The sequence below is a fragment of the Solanum dulcamara genome, chromosome 10 (assembly GCF_947179165.1).
Source record: "Solanum dulcamara chromosome 10, daSolDulc1.2, whole genome shotgun sequence".
NCBI lineage: Eukaryota > Viridiplantae > Streptophyta > Magnoliopsida > Solanales > Solanaceae > Solanum > Solanum dulcamara.
Window position 1 is genome coordinate 21,317,625 of NC_077246.1, and position 22,517 is coordinate 21,340,141.

The following is a 22,517-nucleotide window of genomic DNA, read 5'->3' on the forward strand; positions in this document are numbered from 1 at the left end:
CTTTACCTGAAGTGGTACCTCTCTGATTACCCCTAGCCGATGGTGCTATGGTAGAAGAATGGGCCCTGTTGCCCCATTTATAACATCTATTCCTTCCCTCTCTGCAATGTCCTAGATGGAGCTTACTGCACTTGCTATAAGGCAACTTTCCCTTTGAACCATGAGCCATACTACCCTCGATTTGAGAACCTGGGCCCTAAAATTCTGGTAACTCTTTCCCTTCTGATCATACCTATTATGCGGCGCAGGTGCACTTGCCACTGATGGAGCATAGTTGGAAGAACCTCTTCTAAAAGAAGGATATGTTGCCCTTGCTCTGCCTCTGCTCATTCTCATGCCCATTTGATTTTTCCTTCTTTCTCAAGTTCTCCTCCTAGTGTTTCCTTTTATTATCCTTAACCTGCTGAGAATACACCATCAACCTAGTGTTGCACTCCTTCTTCACAAGTCTTTCCAAACTGAAGACAAACTTCCTCATCTTAGACCATATATCTGGGACCATCTCTGGAGCATGTCTAGATAGTTGGATGAAATTCAGACTATACTCATTCACTGCCAAACCCTTTAGTTTCAAAGTGATCAAGAAAGGCTCCCTTGAGCTCATCTCAAATAGCAGGCTCTATATGCTCACTCTAGTTTCTTCCCGCTGGTTGTACCTGACATTAACAATATCCTTGAGCTGATATGAAACCAAATCAACCCCTTTAATCTCAGTTGCATGCATAACTTTAAGTATTTTCCACATCTCATTAATGAAATTCTAGGGTTTTTCCTCAACCTTAGAACCCATGAATACTGGGGGTTCTCCTGAAGAAGTCTCGGATCCTCACCAAAGCTGACATCTCTTGAGAATTAGAGATGGGAGCTGGTGAACTCTAGTTATCTCTCTGGCCAGCTTTCAGTTATGTGATCATAGTAATGGCACTTTTGAACTCATCTTCTGAGGTAGGAGTTGGTTGAGTAGTAAGCTCTTGGGGGTACCTCAGTAGACCTTGTAGTTTGGCCCCTAGTTCTCACTCTAAATGGTGGGGGCATCTCAGATTGTGAAACTTCAGTATTAGCAGCGTTCCTATAGCTAGTGATGCGTTTAGGAGATATTATGTACAAATGTGTAATGCATCAATTAGGAAGAAACTTTTAGAGTTAAATTCTTCAGTAAGAACTCAGATTGTGAAGAAGTGAAATAATTTCCTATAGCCTCCTGATTATAAGTGGTGCATGAAACACCCATGAGAGAGACTCCACTAGACATGGCTTTATAAACTCCCTAGGACTCTTGAACTCCGTGCTTATATATCAAGTTTGTCACTCCTTGGGAGGGTACCCTAGACATAGATGGCACTCGAAGACCATTAGTGGTCCTCAATTGAACCACTTAGTCCAATCACACATTCATTCAATCATATTTTATCAATGGAAGACTAAACTCATTTAGAATACTACTCATAAATAAGGGCCAAATACCAACAATCTTTCTAATTAATTAAATCAACAAGACTAGTAAGAATGAAACTATCCAATAACAAAACCAATCGACAACATCAATAATTGAGTCTATTTATATTATTCTAATGATAGGTTCATGGCTATCTTAAATCAAATGAAGAAAAGCTAACTCAAAATCTAGAAAGATAAATGCGGTATCCTCCGAAAATAGGGAGGTCTCACCAGATAACTGAATGTGAATAGATCCTCAATAATGCGCCTGTTGATGATCTCTAGTACCTGTCTCTACATTATTTCACCTAAGTGGATGTCAGTACATAGAATGTACGAGTATGTAATATAGCAGAATAAATCATGCATCAAGGTAGAATCAAATCAACTCAGAGATCTCAAATTGGGAAGGTGAACAACTCAATCATGATGTATTAAATCTAAACAAGTATAAGATTTAGACAAAGACCAATCATATACAATCCAATCTAATCCATTCCAATCCAATCCTATCAGAGTACTATCAAGACCTATATGAGAGTTTTTCTTATCTGACAACTATCACTTATGAGCTAGTGATAGTAAAATAAGTCGACGTTATTGCCATATCCATTCAATACCTTGCCAGGGTAAGAACAAATCAACCATTCATGGACCTAAACTAATCAATTCCTATCATGTCTGGACAATAAGTTAAGAAACATCTGACTTAACAGTTCAATCCTCTCCTACATTTGGCGGCGTAGTTATTAGGTTCTAGTTATTACTTAATCAATGCTTAAGAATATACATTCAATATCCATCAATATACTACAAGGATTTATGAAACAAGAAGTTCAAATCATTTATTCAAGAAACTAGTTCATAGAAAAGCCTAAATTTTTCAATAGTCATTAAAATATTTAAAATTTAAGAAAGAATTTCTCAAGAAATACAATAATAGGAACTCAATCCATTAACAATCAATCTATCATAATCATGGTCACATGGAGGAACAAATTCCATATTTTATTTCTGCCTTACATACCTGGACCTGAAGAACAATTGAGAACTCAAAGACCTCGCTTGAAGAACTTAAACCCTAACCTTTCTCCTCTTCTCAATTCCTCTCTTTCAAATAATCTATATGTTAATAAGAGTATTATGCATTCAGGGTACTGATAATGGGCTCAACATAGTTAAAACTTCAAGGTTTTAGTTTGGGATGGGTGGGAAAAGACACGAATACCCTTCATTAAAACCTAAAATTTTACATCTATGAATCATTTCTATGACTCATAGAAACTTCTACCGATCGTCATTTTAAATCGTGGAGCTGGGCTGGAAAAGGTAGTGGTATATGACTTAGGTCTATGAGTCGTAGGCCACTCGACAAGTCGTAGACATGACTCATTTTTTAGGTTTTTGAATTTTTAATAAACTGAGTCTTTGAACTTTTCATATGAGTCATTCTTATGACTCGTATACTCTTTGATAAGTCATCAATTTGACTCGTAGGAGTGACATTCGATCTCTTAAATTTTTTTAAGTGCCAGGTGCTTCTACGAGTCATTTCTATGACTTGTAGAAATCATTACGACTTATACTGTATATCATATGAGTGTATCTCAATATTCTGAATTTCTCTAAGTGGAGGAAGGGACTATGAGTTATCCCTACAACTTGTAGAAATCTCTACGAATCATAGAGGACACTCATGGTCTTCAAGATATTTTTCCCTCAATTTTTCTCCTAGTCATTGAGCCTAATTTAGGTTATGATAACACAGGGTGTTACAAAAGCCTTGCATATAGACTTCATTACTGGTTTACCTCATACTAGTAGGCAAGATGACTCTATTTGGGTAATTATTGACCGAATGACTAAGTCAGCTCATTTTTTTCCTGTTAAGACTTCTTATTCAGTCGAGACTATGCTAGATTGTATATCTGAGAGTTGGTTAAGCTTCATGGTGTTCCATTATTTATCATCTCAAATCAAGGTAATCATTTTACATCCTAGTTTTGGAGATCCTTCCAAAATGGTCTTGGTACTCAAGTGAAGCTTAGTATAATTTTTCATCCACAGACAAATGGTCAGGCCGAGCGTACCATTCAGATATTAAAGGATATGTCAAAAGCATGCATTATTGATTTTAAAGGAAATTGGTATGATCATTTACCATTGATAGAATTTACCTAGAATTACAGCTATCGCTCAAGTATTAAGATGGCTCCATTTGAGGCTTTATATGGTAGGTGGTGTAGATCCCCTATCGGTTGTTTTGAGGTAGGTGAAGTTGCTTTGATAGGAACCGAGTTGGTAGTTAAGTCTACGAAGAAGGTTAGACTCATTAGAGAAATATTAAAGACAACCCAAAGCCGACAAAAGTCTTATTCGGATATAAGAAGAAAGGAACTTGAATTTGAGATTAATGATTGGGTTTACTTGAAAAATTCATCCATCAAGGGTTTGATGCATTTTGGTAAGAAAAGAAAGCTAAGTCTCCAATATGTTAGGCCATATCAGATTTTGAGGCGGATTGGTAAGGCGGCTTATGAGTTGGATTTGCCTTCTAATTTGGCATCAGTACATCCGGTGTTTCATGTATCTTTGTTAAGGAAGTTTGTTGGTGATCCTATATCTATTGTTCCATTGGACAACATTGAGGTAAAGAAGAGCCTCTTATATGAAGAGGTTCCAGTTGAGATCTTAGATCGACAAGTTAGAAATTTGAGAAATAAAGAAATAGCTTCAATTAAGGTGTTATAGAGGAACCAAGAGGTTGAGGGTGCTACATGAGAAGCCGAAGCTGATATGATATCCCGATATCCTCATCTCTTTCCTTCCATGCCTAGTTGAGGTATTTAGTTCCTTCATGAACCAAGCAACACAAGTCATAAGTTTCAGGTGTTCTCATAGTTTTATATTCATTTATGTTCATGAAATAAGTTTTCAAGTCATGTTTTTGCTTGAGATTAAAGATATCATATTTTATGCATTATCAAGATGTATTGCATTCATGTTGGGCTGTTATGTTCCTTTCCTATTCCATTCATGTTATCTTGAGTCACATTTGAGGATGAATATTCTCAAGGAGGAGATATTGTAAGACCCAAAAGTGGGAAAGATGGAAAATGAGGGTCTAAGAGGAATTACCAAAAAATTATAGCTTTTCGCACCAGGTGGACTTAAGAAACTCACTACGGGCCGTGAAGAGGACTGTGGGATGTGAAGGGCCACATTGGTCTATGCTAGCTATTTGGGTTCCAAAGGTGGCAACAATGAGAAGCCACCACAAGTATAGTATGGACCATAGTCCGTTATGGCCTTTGTGGTAAGCCCTTCTATATGCTTTCTATTAAGATCATCTTTATGACCAAGATTAACAAACCGTTGTAACCTCCACGAACTCTGAAGGTGTCCATGGAGGAAGTCCTAAAACTTTTCCTGCAACCATAAAATTGAAAAGTTCAAGTCTCATGTCACGGACGGCCACCACGGGCCGTATTGCCTTTCACGATCTGTGGTGTGTCCCTTGGTGGGCACCATATTTCTGAAAAGCTAAGTCCCTCACCACAGAGGGTACCACGAACCTTAGTGTCCATAATGGTCCATGGTGAGGATCCATTTTGGGTTTCGAATTCAATTTTATTGAAGGGTATTTTAGTCATTCCCTATGCTTTCATTAATTAATATGGACAATTTTTGAGACTAGATTCCTAACTATTAACTACCATGAAGTATTCTAACCCTCCTATTCTCTCCATAATTCCCAAAATCATAAAACCTTCTGTCCCAAGTTTTCTCTCAAAGGTCTTTTTCTCTCTTAAGGAATTCTAAAAGGTTCTTAAAGGCCAAGCTTCCATTCTCTTCAATTTAGGGCTCATCAAGGTTAAGGTATGTGGGAATTCATCCATGGTTACCTTTCACCTATGGAATTCTAAAGATTTCTTCTCAACACTCTTATGATTTCTTTAAGTAAAAAGTCCTAATTGCATGATTTTCGTTAGGTCTTCTCAATTATGATATTCTTCAGTGTTGTTAGTTTAATTATGCATAATTCACAACATATTGCATGATTTCAGGTTGAATTTCAATGACCCATTCTATAAACTAGTTTCAATTATGATTTATGAGATATGATAATGATTTTCAAGTTATAAGCTTTATGCTATGAATTAAAAATGCTTTATGCAAAGAAGTTCATGAATGATGATTCTATGATGTTTTAAGTAAAGTTAAAGATAGGGAAAGTTAAGTCCCTAAACATATTTATGATCAAAGATATGTAATGATGGAAGGACTACACCCACCGCATGAGTTATATGATAGATGAGCTAATCATATGATTTTCTACGATGATGTTAGATGAGCTACTGTTATGATGTTTTATGAAAATGGATTGATATTAATTATTATCTTTCCTTATGATGTTTATGATCATGTTTTATGAGTTTTGTTGGGATATTGACTAAGCACCGAGAGGACGTTTAGGTGGGATTTGGTCCAATAATGCAGTTAGTTACCTACCTAAGGGTATACTAGTAACAACCTTTAGTACCAAATTACATTGCCTGAGTAGGTTTGTATATACCAATATGGCAAGGCTAGTGAATCCACATAGCAAAGTTAAAAAAGTTACTTATGGTGAATGCCTTGGCAAGGTATCCTCCCCTGTTTCGATGTAGGAGTCATTGAATTCTATGTGTTAGCTCTCATGGTCTTCTATTTTGGTTAAAGGTCCTATCCCACATATTTTCAGTTGAGTTATGAGTTCTTATGATATTATGAGATTCTTTTGATGCATTGGCCAATGAGATAAAATGTTTTAGTATTTTCATGGCTTTACTTATGTTTTAAAGATATTGGTCTTGTATCCCATGATTCATATTGACTATATCCTATGTTTATTGTTCATGCATATTCTCACATACTTAGTGTATTCCATCTCCCAACACATACTTTTTGCCTACATTGCCTACATTCATCTTCCTTCTACTCGAGGCTAGAGTTTACTGTTAGCTTCTTATTGGTGAGTCCTCACAGTTCAAGGACATGAATTTTATTTCACATATGACAATTGTACTTCATTACTTCTATCTTTTCTATTGGGTGAGTTGAGAGATTGTCTCATGCTCCCATCTAGTATTACAGGCATGTAAGATAGAAAATAGTCTATGTTGTCGTTTTGTCATTTGAGACTTATGCTCTATTTGAGATTTTGCTTCCATATCTTGAGTTAGCTTTGTTGCTTAATTTCCTTATGTATGCTCATGAATGTTATGCTAAGAAGCTTGGTTGGAGTTATTCAGAATTCTAATCACCATGTTATGACTAGGCCCTAGGTCGGGTCATGACACCGAGTATATCTCCATGGGGTGCTTGAGTTCTCTTGTTCCAAAGAAATATGGTTTTCTCCGTGTCTGCATTGATTATTGACATTGAACAAGGTCATAATCAAGAATAAGTATTCTATCCCAAGGATAGATGACTTGTTTGATCAGCTTCAAGGTACTAGTTACTTTTCAAAGATTGATCTTTGATCGAGTTATCATCAGCTTAGAGTGAGAAAATATGACATTTTGAACAACTTTTAGAACTCAGTATGGTCAGAATGAATTTTTGATTATGTCTTTTGGACTAACGAATGCTCCTTCAACTTTTATGGATCTGATGAATAGGGTGTTCATGCAAACTTAGATATGTTCTTCATTGTATATATCAATGATATTTTTATTTATTCCTGGAGTGAGGAAGCGCACCCCGATCATTTGAGGATTGTCTTATAAGTTCTCAAGGATCGTCAATTATTTTCTAATTTTAGCAGGTAAGAGTTTTGGTTGAGGTTAGTTAATTTTTTTGCCATATTATTTTTGATGATGGTATTAAAGTTGATCCTAAGAAGATCGAGGAGGTTAAGAATTGGCCTAAACCTATTTCTTCCTTAGATATTTTGAGTTTCTTGGGTTTTGCCAGTTACTATAGATGGTTTGTGGAAGGATTTTCCTTTATTTCTTATCTTTTAACTACTTCGACTCACAAAAGGTGAAATTTCAATGGTCAAAAGAATTTGAGAACAATTTCAAAGAGTTTAAAGATCTACTTACTTTAGCCCCAATTTTGACTCTATTTGAAAGATCTGATGGTATTGTAGTGTATTATGTTGCCTCGAGGATTGATCTTGGTTGTATTTTGATGAAAAATGGTAAGGTGATAGCCTATGCTTCTAGAAAACTTAAGGTTCATGAAAAGAATTACCCAACTCATGATTTGGAGTTAGCGGCGATGGTGTTTTCTATGAATATATGGAGACACTATCTCTATGGTGTTCATACTAATGTGTTCACCGATCATAAGATTTTGCAATATGTGTTTAAGAAAAAGGATTTGAATCTTCACATGAGAAGGTGGGTTGAATTATTGAAGGATTATGACATGAATGTTCTTTACCATCTAGGGAAAGCAAATGTGATTGCCGATGCTCTCAGTAGGTTGTTGATGAATAGTGTTGCCCATGTTGATGATGCAAAAAAGGAGTTGGTTCGATATGTGCATAGACTAGCTCGTTTAGATTTTCGCTTGGTTGATTCCAAGCATGTTGGTGTTATTGTGGAAAATGGCTCAGAATCATCTCTTGTGTTGGATGTGAAGGAAATAAAATATAGTAATCCGACTTTGGTTAAATTAAAGAAAGTGAGGTCTGAAAAATCTATTGAGGCTTTCTCTTAAGGATGAGATGGAGTGCTTTATTATCAAGGTCATTTATGTGTTCCGAATGTTGATGGTTTGAAACAAATAATACTATCAGAAGCTCATAATTCTTGATATTCTATTCACCCAAGATCTACTAACATGTATCATGATTTGAGAAAAGTTTATAGTGGAATGGAATAAAAAAGGATATTATAGAATTTGTCGCTAAGTGTCCGAATTGTCAACAAGTGAAAGTTGAGTATAAAAAACTGGGAGGTTTGGATCAAGATATTGAGATTCCTACTTGGAAATAGGAAGAATTGAATACAGACTTCACTACAAGTTTACCTCGTATGTGTCGTCAACATGATTCGATTTGGGTTGTTGTAGACCGAATGACTAAGTCAATGAATTTTTATCCCATTAAGACTTCTTATTCAGCCGAGGATTATACTACACTCTACATTTAAGAGTTGGTTAAGTTGCATGGTGTTCCATTTTCTATTAGTTTTGATAGAGGTACTTTGTTTACTTAACGGTTTTGGAGAGCGTTTCAAAAGGGAAGATTAGTCTCTATTATGTAGGCCCATATTAGATTTTGATGCATTTTGGTAAGATGGCTTATGAGTTGGATTTGCCTTTGGAATTGGAATCAATGTATCTTATTCCATATTTGTTTCTTGAAGAAGTGTATTGGTGATCCTACTTTGATTGTGCCATTAGACAGTATTGGTGTGAAAGAAATTCTTGTTATGAAGAGGTTCGAATTGAGATTCACCACCTTAGTTTCTTTCTCTCAACTTGAATACCATCAACAGACACAATATGGCCAAGGAACGCCACTGACTTCAACCAAAACTCACATTTGCTAAACTTAGCAAATAACTGATGATCCTTGAGAACTTGCAAGACAATCCTTAAATGTTCGGCATGCTCCTCGTCACTTGGAGAATAGATCAATATGACATCAATAAACACAAGGGAGAAAATATCCAAATACAACTTGAACACCCTGTTCATCAAGTAAATCAAAGCCGTATGAGCATTTGTTAGTCCAAAAGACATAACCAAAAATTCAAAATGACCATACCGAGTTCTGAAAGCCTTTTTCAGAATGTCATATTCCCTCACTTGAAGTTAATGGTAACCCGATCAAAGATTGATCTTTGAGAAATAACTAGCTTCTTGAAGTTGATCAAACAAGTCTGCAATACTTGGAATGAGATACTTAGTCTTTCTTGTGACATTGTTCAAATGCCTATAATCAATGCATATACGAAGAGAATCATGTACAAAGAGAACTAGAGTACCCCATGGAGAGATACTTGGTCTAATAAAGACCTTATCCAACAAATTAACTAATCCTTCAACTCCTTAAGTTTTTCTAGATCCATTCTATAGGAGGGATAAAGATAGGTTAGGTATCAGGAGCGAAATCAATACCGAAGTCTATCTCCCTCTCGGGAGGGATATGTCATGACCCAACCCCGTGGGCCGCGACTGGGGTCTGACCTGCACCCCCGTTTACGTAACTGTCGACTACAGTCAAATTGGACTATGTATAACGTGATACTTCTCACAAAAACCTCAATGGGTTAAAACTTTTTCATGTTCATATAGCCTCCTAGATATAGGAAGCAAACACATGAACCCAGTGGGTGATAAAATATTCATACACGTGTGGCCTATTTCATTTGCATCATATCATGAAAGGGAAAACCAGCCGATAAGGCTGCCACAACATAACAGCTTTTACAACATATCGCATAGGCATAACCGAGATAAACTCCTAAACAACCCACACACATATGTCTACAGACCTATAAGAATAGGAATGATATCATATGGTGGGATAGGGCCCCCGCCGTACCCCTGAATAAACGAAAACATACAACAGAGGTTTAGTACCCAAAAGCTAGGCTCCGACATAATAGAGCTTTTCCCGAACTTGCTAGGTGGAACCCTAGGCTGGCGGATCCTCAAAGCGCGCATCTGTACCTGCGAGCATGAAACGCAGCCCCTTAGAGAAAGGGGGATCAGTACAATACATGTACTGAGTATATAAGCAAACATAACTGAGATAACAACTGAAATAAGGATGCAAGAAACCAAGTATAGCATTTAATAGGGTACTGTACCTGCATCTCATAAAATAAAGTCATGTATACCACTATCATGTACCGTATCCGGCCCGCTCAGGGACTCGGTGCTACAAACACATTATCTATCATGATAGGCATATGCATATTATTAGCACTGTGGGATGTACAACCCGATTCATATATACAATAAGCACATGTCGAGGAACGATGGCCCGATCCATATGTCACATGATAATGCCGAGGTACGACGGCCCGATCCATATATTACATGATGATGCCGAGGTACGATGGCTCGATCCGTATAATGCATAATAATACCGAGGTATGATGGCCCGGTCCATATAATGCATAATCTATCGTGGAACGTATGACCTGATCCTTACATAGCAAAATATGCCGAGGTACGTCCGACCCGATCCAGTTATATATCATAATGCATATACGTGCATGTAAAACTCTATAACATATCAAACATTCATTAGATATCATCATCAAGCATGTTCAAGAGCCCCTAGTATAGGAACTTACACATCCCAACACTATTCAACCTATAAGAGGCTCAAGGGTCGTAGTTCAACTACTTCAAGGGCCTTATCATTCAAAAGTGGGTACAAGTCATGAGTTACATCCAGAATCTATAAATGGGGCTATATCCAAATCCATGTCCTATAGCACCTTTAGTCTAGTCTTTCTAGAAGCAGGAAAAGACAAGCTTTACATGCACCACTTCCTATCACATGGGAGACTTGAAAAGTAATGACTTAACTTGTTACAAGAGTTCTAATCAGTAGGAAGTGTACAAAAGCCTTAACTCACACTCAGAGTTTTAAGAGTATAATAAATTCAAACTTCATATACACAATACTTACATCTAAGTCACGCCAAAAGAGAGGAAGAATAACTTTACATACACTAGTTCTCAGCATATAGAAGACTTGAGGAATGGAAGCTTAACTACATTAAGAGTCTTAACATTTAACAATGGACACGAGTTATGAATCATGTTCAGAGCTCATGAATAGAGTTACCCCAAGCTTCATACACATATCACTTGTCACTTAGATCTAACACATGCCCAAAAGAAAGAACATATAGGCTTTACATATTTATACCAAAACATGCCAAAAGAAGGAATAGCATTACATACCTCTTATGAGTTACTCTTTATCCCATTCGCCTCATCGTCCTTTGAACCTATTCAACATGAAAGTAATACGAATATCAACCACTCTTAACTTTCCAGCATCTTAGGTTGCACCTTAGTATTAATGGAATCTATTTCCTTAGTCGTTTCCCCGACTAGTTCTGTTATTCGCTAAGGCATCGATGAAAATTGGGCAGCACCTCCCCTATAATGTGCCCTATCCAAATTTCCAATTAGGTCCCTAAGACCTACAGCCAACCAACAACAACAACCTGCAGCAATTCACACCTACAATATACAACACAAACTCCAAACGACTTATTCAAAAATACGGTAGCACAATAGGGCGTCTAGCCTTTATTTTGTAACGCCTTTCATTATACGCAATTAAGGGTCGTGTGGATTCAACCAGCAGCACCCCAACCCACATTAGAAAATATTTAGGCCCTGAAACAACACATCACACCCCTGCAACAGTACCTCACACAAAAAACACTATTCTTCGACGACAATTTAACTATAGCAATTCTAATTTAGTTTATTTCGAACATCGAGCATTTCTACGACATTATTAAACTTCCAGAAGCATACAAGAGGTGTAATACACCATATAACAACACCATAAACTTCAAATTGAAAGGAAAAACCTTACTTTTGCCAAAATTGGCCAAAACTCGCCAAACCTATCAAAATGTGAATTCTGGACAGCCTACTGTCTTGTATTGTCGCTTAGTTTCGAAGGGGTAATTGAAGGAAACAAGATTTGTGTCCTCAATGAAAGTTATAGACATGTGTCTTAGAGTCTCATACAATTTTGAATTAACCCTACAACAATTTTTTACAAAACGATATTCCCAAAATACCAACAACAATCCGTGTAAGATTTCCAAAACCAAAACCTGGGCAGTACCTTCTCTACACTTCATCACCCTTTTTCGCGAAGCTAAACGCAAAACTGGATTTGAAAGTCTAAATAAAAGTTATAGGCCTATGAAATAAATTTCCACAACATATTTAATCACCCGAAACTAAGCTATACACAAGAAGTTATACCAATATTACTAACAACTGTCCCCTCCAAAAATGGGTCTGTTCCCTAGCATTTTCTCTTTAGGTTTCTCTTAGTTTTCAAAGTGAAGAACTGAAAATATGGTTCCGTAGGTATCATAATATACATATATATACCTCCACGTAATTGAGGAACACCGTAGATAATTAATTGACGGAGGAAAAGTGAAGAACTCACCTTTAATTCTTCTAAACCATGGCTGCCTCCTTCCCTTCTTCTTCTCCACGTTTTTCTCTCTATGTTTTGTGCTGATTTTGGATAAATAATGACTTAAGAGTCATTAGCATACATATATATGGTTCCTTAGGGAGTGCCACATGTCATCGCCTAAGGGTGACACGTGTCAAGCCCTTATTAGGCCACGAATCCATACCTAGCCTCCAAGGCTGCCATGTGGCGGTGTAGGACCCACCTCCAGTAGGTGTGTCACCTACTTGGTCCAAGTAGGTGCATCACCTACTTAGTCAAAGTAGGTGCATCACCTGCTTGCTTCCGAGTAGGTGCTATGCCTCCTTCTGCCTCTCCCGTGGGTTCGTTATCTCGTCTTACTTCAGAAGCCCATGTAATCCTTGCTACGTAAGCTCAACATGTACTCCAGTGGCTTAGTTATGTAAGTCATCCAAGTTGGTAGCTTACGTAAGTAAGTCGAGTCCTACGACTTGTTATTTTGGCCTCCAGTTCATTTCAAATTCTTATAGACCTATTTCCAACCTTCACTCTTAAGGGGCGTCACGTCCTTCCTTCCTTAGAGTTATTTAATCATGTTATAGATAATCTGGGTGACGGGACATCTTTCAAGAATCTTAAGAAGATGTTCCGAAGCATAAAGGTACGGGGTATAACATCCTTCCCCCCTTTAGAATATTCGTCCTCGAATGTAAACCAAAACCTTCCTCCGTACCTTATACCGATTATCTGGAGAGGTCCTCTATCCCGTTTCCATAACATATACTTTCATCGATCAATCAATATCAAAGTTCCAAAGGTTAGGATTACCTATAGGCATAGGGAACAGATGATATTTCTTTTTCATTTCTTTTTCCCAGATTGCACCCTTTACACGAACATGTATAGAAGCTTAAAGTAGCTCAAGATGCCTTAGCATCTCCATACTAGTCTGCACGTAAACCTGTATCATTCCTTGCTTCCTTCATCTAATGTTAAGTCTCCACTATAGCTTTTGTCCTTAGTACTAATTGTACCTTAAAGGTTTTGCTTCAAACTATCTTATACCTTCCCTTAATGTATTCGAGTATGGCAGTTACATGGCTACTACCAACTTCTTTTATCAAGTAATCACTTAGTTTTACTCTTGTCATACCTCCATTCGTAGGTTGCATCAATTCTTTTGCAAAGCTACATCCCCTATCCCAAAGGGTCTTATCATCTTTCACGGTGGAATCACATATCCACAATACTTCTTTATACCACAATGCCATGCTCGTGGTTTATCCAAATTTCATCACTATTGTGGGCACGACCTTTCAAGACATACAACAGCCATGTATCTCATTCTCTTTTTATTTCTAAGAAAATTTAGGCAGAGTTTCCTTTGTATTTCTTCCTATCTCAACACCTGCACGCAGAAAATGCCAACAATGCCTCACAGGGGCAATACGCATAAAGATACATATATATGTATCATATCACATCATATCGTAGCCTCACAGGGCGCCCAATATCAACAATAGTATAAACTGATGGACTTACCTCGTATGTCCAACTCGAACTGCACCTGTTTAGACTTTCCATCTACTTTTCCTTTCAATTTTCAACTTTACATGTCAACCGTAATTCAATACCTTACTTGGCACCTATCATTTGTGCCTTGCTTACCTGCGTGCTGTGTAACTTCCAATATCGTCAGTAACCTTTTTCTATCGATGTTGTCCTTCTGCTGAAATCACAAGTTAATATGAGGAATTTCATTCCCTATGACTCGGCTCTATCGCACGATCGTAGATATGAAAGAAAGGTAACATCCTAAATATCCTGTAGCCTCTTGTCTATAGATGTGGTGTACAACACAACGATAAACAAGACTCTGCTAGATACGGTCTGTAGACACTCCAAGGACAAACTGCTCTGATACCACTTCTGTCACGACCCAACCCCGTGGGCCGCGATTGGGGTCCGACCTGCACCCCCGTTTACGTAACTATTGACTACAGTCAAATTGGACTATGTATAACGTGATACTGCTCACAAAAACCTCAATGGGTTAAAACTTTTTCATGTTCATATAGACTCCTAGATATAGGAACCAAACACATGAACCCAGTGGGTGATAAAATATTCATACACGTGTGGCCTCTTTCATTTGCATCATATCATGAAAGGGAAACCCAGCCGATAAGGCTGCCACAAAATAACAGCTTTTACAACATATCGCATAGGCATAACTGAGATAAACTCTTAAATAACCCACACACATATGTCTACAGACCTCTAAGAATAGGAATGATATCATATGGCGGGACAGGGCCCCCGCCGTACCCCTGAATAAATGAAAACATACAACAGAGGTTTAGTACCCAAAATCTAGGCTCCGACATAATGGAGCTTTTCCTGAACTTGCTAGGTGGAACCCTAGGCTAGCGGATCCTCAAAGCCTGCGTCTGTACCTGCGGGCATGAAATGCAACCCCCTAGAGAAAGGGGGGTCAGTACGATACATGTACTGAGTATATAAGCATACATAACTGAGATACAACTGAAACAAGGATGCAAGAAACCAAGTATAGCATTTAATAGGGTACTATACCTGCATCTCATAAAATAAAGTCATGTATACCATTATCACGTACCGTATCTGGACCACTCGGGGACTCAGTGCTTCAAACACATCATCTATCATGATAGGCATATGCATATAATTAGCACTATGGGACGTACAACCTGATTCATGTATACAGCAAGGACATGCCGAGGAACGACGGCCCGATCCATATGTCACATGATAATGCCGAGGTACGATGGCCCGATCCATATATTATATGATGATGCCGAGGTATGACGGACCGATCCTTATAATGCATAATAATGCCATGGTACGATGACCCGATCCATATAATGCATAATCTGACGTGGAACATACGACCCGATCCTTACATAGAAAAATGTGCCAAGGTACATCCGGCCCGATCCAGATATATATCATAATACATATACGTGCATGTAAAACTCTGTAACATATCAAACATTCCTTAGATATCATCATCAAGCATGTTCAAGAGCCCTTAGGTATAGGAGGCTCAAGGGTCGTAGTTCAACTACTTCAAGGCCCTTATCATTCAAAAGTGGGTACAAGTCATGAGTTACATCCAGAATCTATAAATGGGGCTATATCCAAATCCATGTCCTATAGCACCTTTAGTCTAGTCTTTCTAGAAGCAGGAAAAGACAAGCTTTACATGCACCACTTCCTATCACATGGGAGACTTGAAAAGTAATGACTTAACTTGTTACAGGAGTTCTAATCAGTAGGAACTGAACAAAAGCCTTAACTCACACTCAGAGTTTTAAGAGTATAATAAATTCAAACTTCATATACACAATACTTACATCTAAGTCACGCCAAAAGAGAGGAAGAATAACTTTACATACACTAGTTCTCAGCATACAGAAGACTTGAGGAATGGAAGCTTAACTACTTTAAGAGTCTTAACATTCAACAATGGACACGAGTTATGAATCATGAATCATGTTCAGAGCTCATGAATAGAGTTACCCCAAGATTCATACATATATCACTTGTCACTTAGATCTAACACATGCCCAAAAGAAAGAACATATAGGCTTTACATATTTATACCAAAACATGCCAAAAGAAGGAATAGCTTTACATACCTCTTATGAGTTACTCTTTATCCCATTCGCCTCGTCGTCCTTTGAACCTATTCAACATGAAAGTAATACGAATATCAACCACTCTTAACTTTCCAGCATCTTAGGTTGCACCTTAGTATTAATGGAATCTATTTCCTTAGTCGTTTCCCCAACTAGTTCTGTTATTCGCTAAGGCGTCGACGAAAATTGGGCAGCACCTCCCCTATAATGTGCCCTATCAAAATTTCCAATTAGGTCCCTAAGACCTACAGCCAACCAACAACAACAACCTTCAGCAATTCACACCAACAATATACAACACAAACTCCGAACGACTTATTCAAAAATACGGTAGCACAATAGGGCATCTATCCTTTATTTTGTAACGCCTTTCATTATACGCAATTAAGGGTCGTGTGGATTCAACCAGCAGCACCCCAACCCACATTATAACATATTTAGTCCCTGCAACAACACATCACACCCCTGCGGCAGCACCTCACATGAACAACACTATCCTTCGACGACAATTTAACTATAGCAATTCCAATTTAGTTTATTTCGAACGTCGAGCATTTCTACGACATTCTTAAACTTCCAGCAGCATACAAGGGGTGTAATACACCATATAAAAACACAATAAACTTCAAATTGAAAGGAAAAACCTTACCTTTGCCAAAATTGGCCAAAACTCGCCAAACCTATCAAAACGTGAATTCTGGACAGCCTACTATCTTGTATTGTCGCTTAGTTTCGAAGGGGTAATTGAAGTAAACAAGATTTGTGTCCTAAATGAAAGTTATATACATGTGTCTTAGGGTTGCATACAATTTTGAATTAACCCTACAACAATTTTGTACAAAATGATATGCCCAAAATACCAACAACAATCCGTGTAAGATTTCCAAAACCAAAACCTGGGCAGTACCTCCTCTACACTTCATCACCCTTTTTCGCGAAGCTAAACGCAAACCTGGATTTGAAAGTCTAAATAAAAGTTATAGAACTATGAAATAACTTTCCACAACATATTTAATCACCCAAAACTAAGCTATACACAAGACGTTATACCAATATTATTAACAACTGTCTCCTCCAAAAACGGGTTTGTTCCCTAGCGTTTTCTCTTTAGGTTTCTCTTAGTTTTCCAAGTGAAGAACTGAAAATATGGTTCCTTAGGCATCTTAATATACATATATACACCTCCACGTAATTGAGGAACACCGTAGATAATTAATTGATGGAGGAAAAGTGAAGAACTCACCTTTAATTCTTCTAAACCATGGCTGCCTCCTTCCCTTCTTCTTCTCCACGTTTCTCTCTCTATGTTTTGTGCTGATTTTGGATAAATAATGACTTAAGAGTCATTATCATACATATATATGGTTCCTTAGGGAGTTCCACGTGTCATCCCCTAAGGATGACATGTGTCAAGCCCTTATTGGGCCACGAATCCATACCAAGCCTCCAAGGCTGCCATGTGGTGGTGTGGGACCCACCTCCAGTAGGTGTGTCACCTACTTGGTCCAAGTAGGTGCGTCACCTACTTGGTCCAAGTAGGTGCATCACCTAATTAGTCAAAGTAGGTGCATCACCTGCTTGCTTCCGAGTAGGTGCTATGCCTCCTTCCGCCTCTCCCATGGGTTCATAATCTCGTCTTACTTTAGAAGCCCATGTAATCCTTGCTACGTAAGATCAACATGTACTCCAGTGGCTTAGTTATGTAAGTCGTCTAATTTGGTAGGTTACGTAAGTAAGTCGAGTCCTACGACTTGTTATTTTGGCCTCTAGTTCGTTTCAAATCCTTATAGACGTATTTCCAACCTTCACTCTTAAGGGGCGTCACGTTCTTCCTTCCTTAGAGTTATTTAATCATGTTATAGATAATCTGGGTAATGGGACATCCTTCAAGAAGCTTAAGAAGACGTTCCAAAGCGTAAAGGTACGAGGTATAACATGATACCTAAATGAACATCGGGAAATATTTCTGAAAACTCATTAACCGCTAAAATGGACTCAAAAGTAGCGGATTTAGAATTCGTATTTCTAACCCATGTAATATGGTAGATGCAACCTTTGGAAATCATTTTTTGTGCCTTAATGCATGAGATTAATTGACCCTTAAACACTAAATTACTACCCTTCCATTTTAGGACTAGCTCATTAGAAAACTGAAACTTAACCACTCGGGTTCTAGAATCAATAGAAACATAAGATGCATGAAATCAATCCATACCAAGAATAACATCAAAATCAGTCATATCAAGCTTTACATGATCAACTAAAGTGACTATGAAAAATAAGACCAGACAATCTCTATAGGCTCGTTTACCCAAAACTGATCCACTAACATGAGTATACACCAAAAAAGGCTCTAACAAAGATTTTGGGACTAACATCAAATTTTATGGCAAGAAAAGTAGTAACACAAAATAGAGTATCCCCTCTATCTTACAATGCATAAACATAAAACTAAAAGACTCGTAACATACCATTCACCATATTGGGAGAATCCTCCAACTCCTATCGAGTTTGAAGAGTTAAAATCTATTCTGGACTGACCACCACTAGGATTTGAAGCAGTACCATGCTGGCCCGGATGATCAAAAATAGTAGTCTATGTCTAAGGACAACCACCTCTACCTATACTACAAACAGAAGGACAATCTCTCACTCTGTGACCCATATTGCGACACCCAAACAAGTATCTAAACTCACAAACAATCACCACGATGACTTTTCCCACACATCTTGCATGCGAGGATAGTCTGACTATTCTCTTGAGTCTTAGGGTTAGACACCTTATCATTATTAAAATTTGAAGCTGGAGTACTTGAAGAATTCTGTCCAAAGAACTTTGAGCAAAACTGTGAACGACCACCATTTTCAGACTTTGAATATGAGTCATCACCACCATCGGTCCTTGTCCTCTTACATTCCCTAGCTCTCTCCTTTATCTTTTTTCATCCTCAATTTCTTGGTATGTGTCATCAACCTCTATATGTCAATCTCTTTGATCAACATAACAATTCTGCATGCTTTGATCACTAAATCTGAGATAGCCGAAACAAACTTGCTCATACGAGCTCTAGAATGGCAACCATAAATGGAACATATTTTGACAATTGAGTGAATTTCAAAGCATACTCTCTCACACTCATATTTTCTTACTTGAGATTGATGAATTCTTGAACATTGGCCTCCCTTAGCTCAAGGGGAAAGAAATAGTCAAGAAACGCATCCTTGAACTCCTCTTAAACAAAGGGACCCACATCCCTAGCTCTCTCACCCTTCCATTGAACAAACTAAATTTGATCCATGCCTTTCAATTGGTAAACGGCTAATTCCACCTTTTCCCCCGGGCTAAGAGCCCATTTGGATTGGCTTATAAGTTTCTTATAAGCTATTTTTAGATTTTTTGAGTGTTTGTTTGACCAACTTAAAGTCATTTTGAGCTTCAAATAGGCCCCAATAATTTATTGGGTTTGTTTGGATGGACTTATTTTGAGCGGCTTATAAGTTGAAAACAACTTATAAGTAAAAAAAGTAAGTTGGGTTGCACCAACTTTTTTTAAACTTATAAGAAGTTTTTAACTTATAAGTTACTTAAAATAAGTCCATCCAAATAGGCTCTAACTCCCATAATATTGAAAATTTATGAATCCCTTCAATAAACTATTGTGGATCTTGGTCTACCTTTGAACCATAGAACTCCGGAGGGTTCATCCTTGTGAAATCATGGACTCGAGTAGTCACCATACCTATATTTAGGTTCACGGGTGCAACAACCTCACGGTTGGCTTGTGCCACCATAACTTGGGCAAGCACTTGGAAAGCCGCTCGAAACTCAACATAAGAGACTTGCTCGGCCAAGGGATCATTAAGAACTTGTGGAGATTGTTGCTCTTCTTCAATATTCTATCTCAAAAGATCTCTTCATGGAGGCATGATTCTGTAATTGCAAAGAACAAGATTTAGAAGGAAAACTTAGAGAGTTCAACTCTATCACATAGCATAAGAATGATGAAAAAAGTAAAGTTTCCTAAATACCTCGTAGCCTCCTATTCATAGATTTGGCGCTCTTCACACCTATGAACATGACTCTATTCGACGTGGCATGTCAGACACTCTAGGACTCTTAAAATCTTGTACTCTAATACTAAGTTTGTCACAACACAAGCTAGACCCTAGATGTGACACAACAATTAGAATTCTGAAGGACTCCAACCAGCCCTCTTAGCATATATAGCATGATAAAACATAGTATAAATCAAGACTAGAAATAAATGTGGAAGATAGTCTCAACATAGAAATCTCAAAATCAAAGATAATAGTCAACATGAATGAAACATACTTCTATAGTCTGAAAATGCCTCTACTAAAATTTAGATGGGGCATAGGACAAGCCCTAGATCACAAAATATAATGAATTACATAAGTCCAAACAAAAAATAAATGACATAACGGGTTCACCTTTGAATCATCAGGACTCACCAAAATAGCTAATTATGAGTAGATATCCAAACTAGCCACATTGAGAAGCGGGAGCATCATGACCTATATTATGAGATAATATAGGCAAAAGTATGTTTTATTACATAAAATGTACTAAGTAGGTGACGAATATGCATAACATGAATAAAAAAGGGACATAATAAGCATGCGTATTTAATGCATGGCTAAAATATCTTGAAAAGTATAAAGTAAAACATAGAATCATAGTATAAGGTCAATGCATCATAAAATATTATTTAAGAGCTTGTAAAAAAATATAGTCATTCTATGGGATATGAATCGTAACCGACACGAAGACCACATGAACTATAATACGGAATCTGGTGTAACTCCTACACCAAGAAAAGATAGGCTACTTGGCAAGGTAGAATCTGTATAATTCATATCATGAGTAATTTCTGAATCCATTATCAAAGTCATTTAAGATAACCTAAGGGGGCAATGTAATTTGGGACTATAGGTTGCTACTAGAAGCTCCCTTACTAAGCTTCCACCTCAAGCCCTGTCGGTGCTAAGTCCAATCTCAACGGAATAGATAAATTCATTATCATATCATTAGGAAAGACAATAAGCATATACCAATCCACATTCATAAAAATATCATAAGAGTAGCTCCTTAAATCATGATTTCATAACATCGTTCATAAGACACTTACCTTTCTAAGCATATAAATTATGATTTCCTTTATATTATGAGAAAACATTTCACAATCCATTCATTCATACTTGAAAAAATTCCTGAAATATCATTCATAACTTTCATGAAGCATTCATAAATCCTTCATAGAGTTCATGATCATAATTTAAAGTTCATAGTTCATAGTTGAAAATCATACTAATAATGCATGGGTCCATGTGAAATCAATTGAAAATCAATTATTAAAGTAAATTCATGCATAATATAGTAAAATAACATTAATTAAAATAAATTTGACAGGATACATGAAGAATTGACATGAAATACTCATTGAATTGGGTGAAAATACCTTAAGAGAATGTAGATCTTTTGGGACCCAGTGAATGAATTGAATCCATTGGTGAATTCCAGCATACCTAGATATCAATGCCTAAAAAGAAAAGAAGTTGGCAGAACTTGAACTTGGAAACCCTAGCTTTTCTTTCCTTAAACTTGAGAGAGAATTAGAGAAGATGAGTTGATAGGATTTGAGTGTTTTGAGTGAATGAGAGTGAATAGGTTCTACTTTAAGGGTAGAAATGGTTATAGGGTAGTTACTAGTCCAAAATGACGTAGTTTAGGAGTTAAACAAGATGATAAATTGGAAAATATCCTTCACTTAAAACTATCAGAGGGGACTACAATTACGACCTACCGAACGTAGGTCCTTTGACGGCTCATCAATAGCTCTCGTAGAACCTATGTACAAAAGTTGACCTAACTCATACAACCCATGCACTACCAGTCATAGATACTCTTACAGATCATATAACCTTGTCATAGAAATCATGTACCCAAAAGAGTAGCTACTGGAATTTGCAATTTTACCTTAGAGCCCAAGTCTATGGGTCGTCAAATGTTCTATGGGTCATATACCTTTTTCAGCCTGCCAACTTTCAAAACCCCCAAAATTATGTCACTGATCCTTCTCTATGGGTCAACCCTATGGATCGTAGAACTTTCTATAGTCTGTAGGACCCCTTGTATAGTGAGTTGACACATATGTAATTTTCCCAAAGTCTCAGGGCCTTCCTATGACCCTTATTGTGGTCTGTAGGACCTTATACTGTCC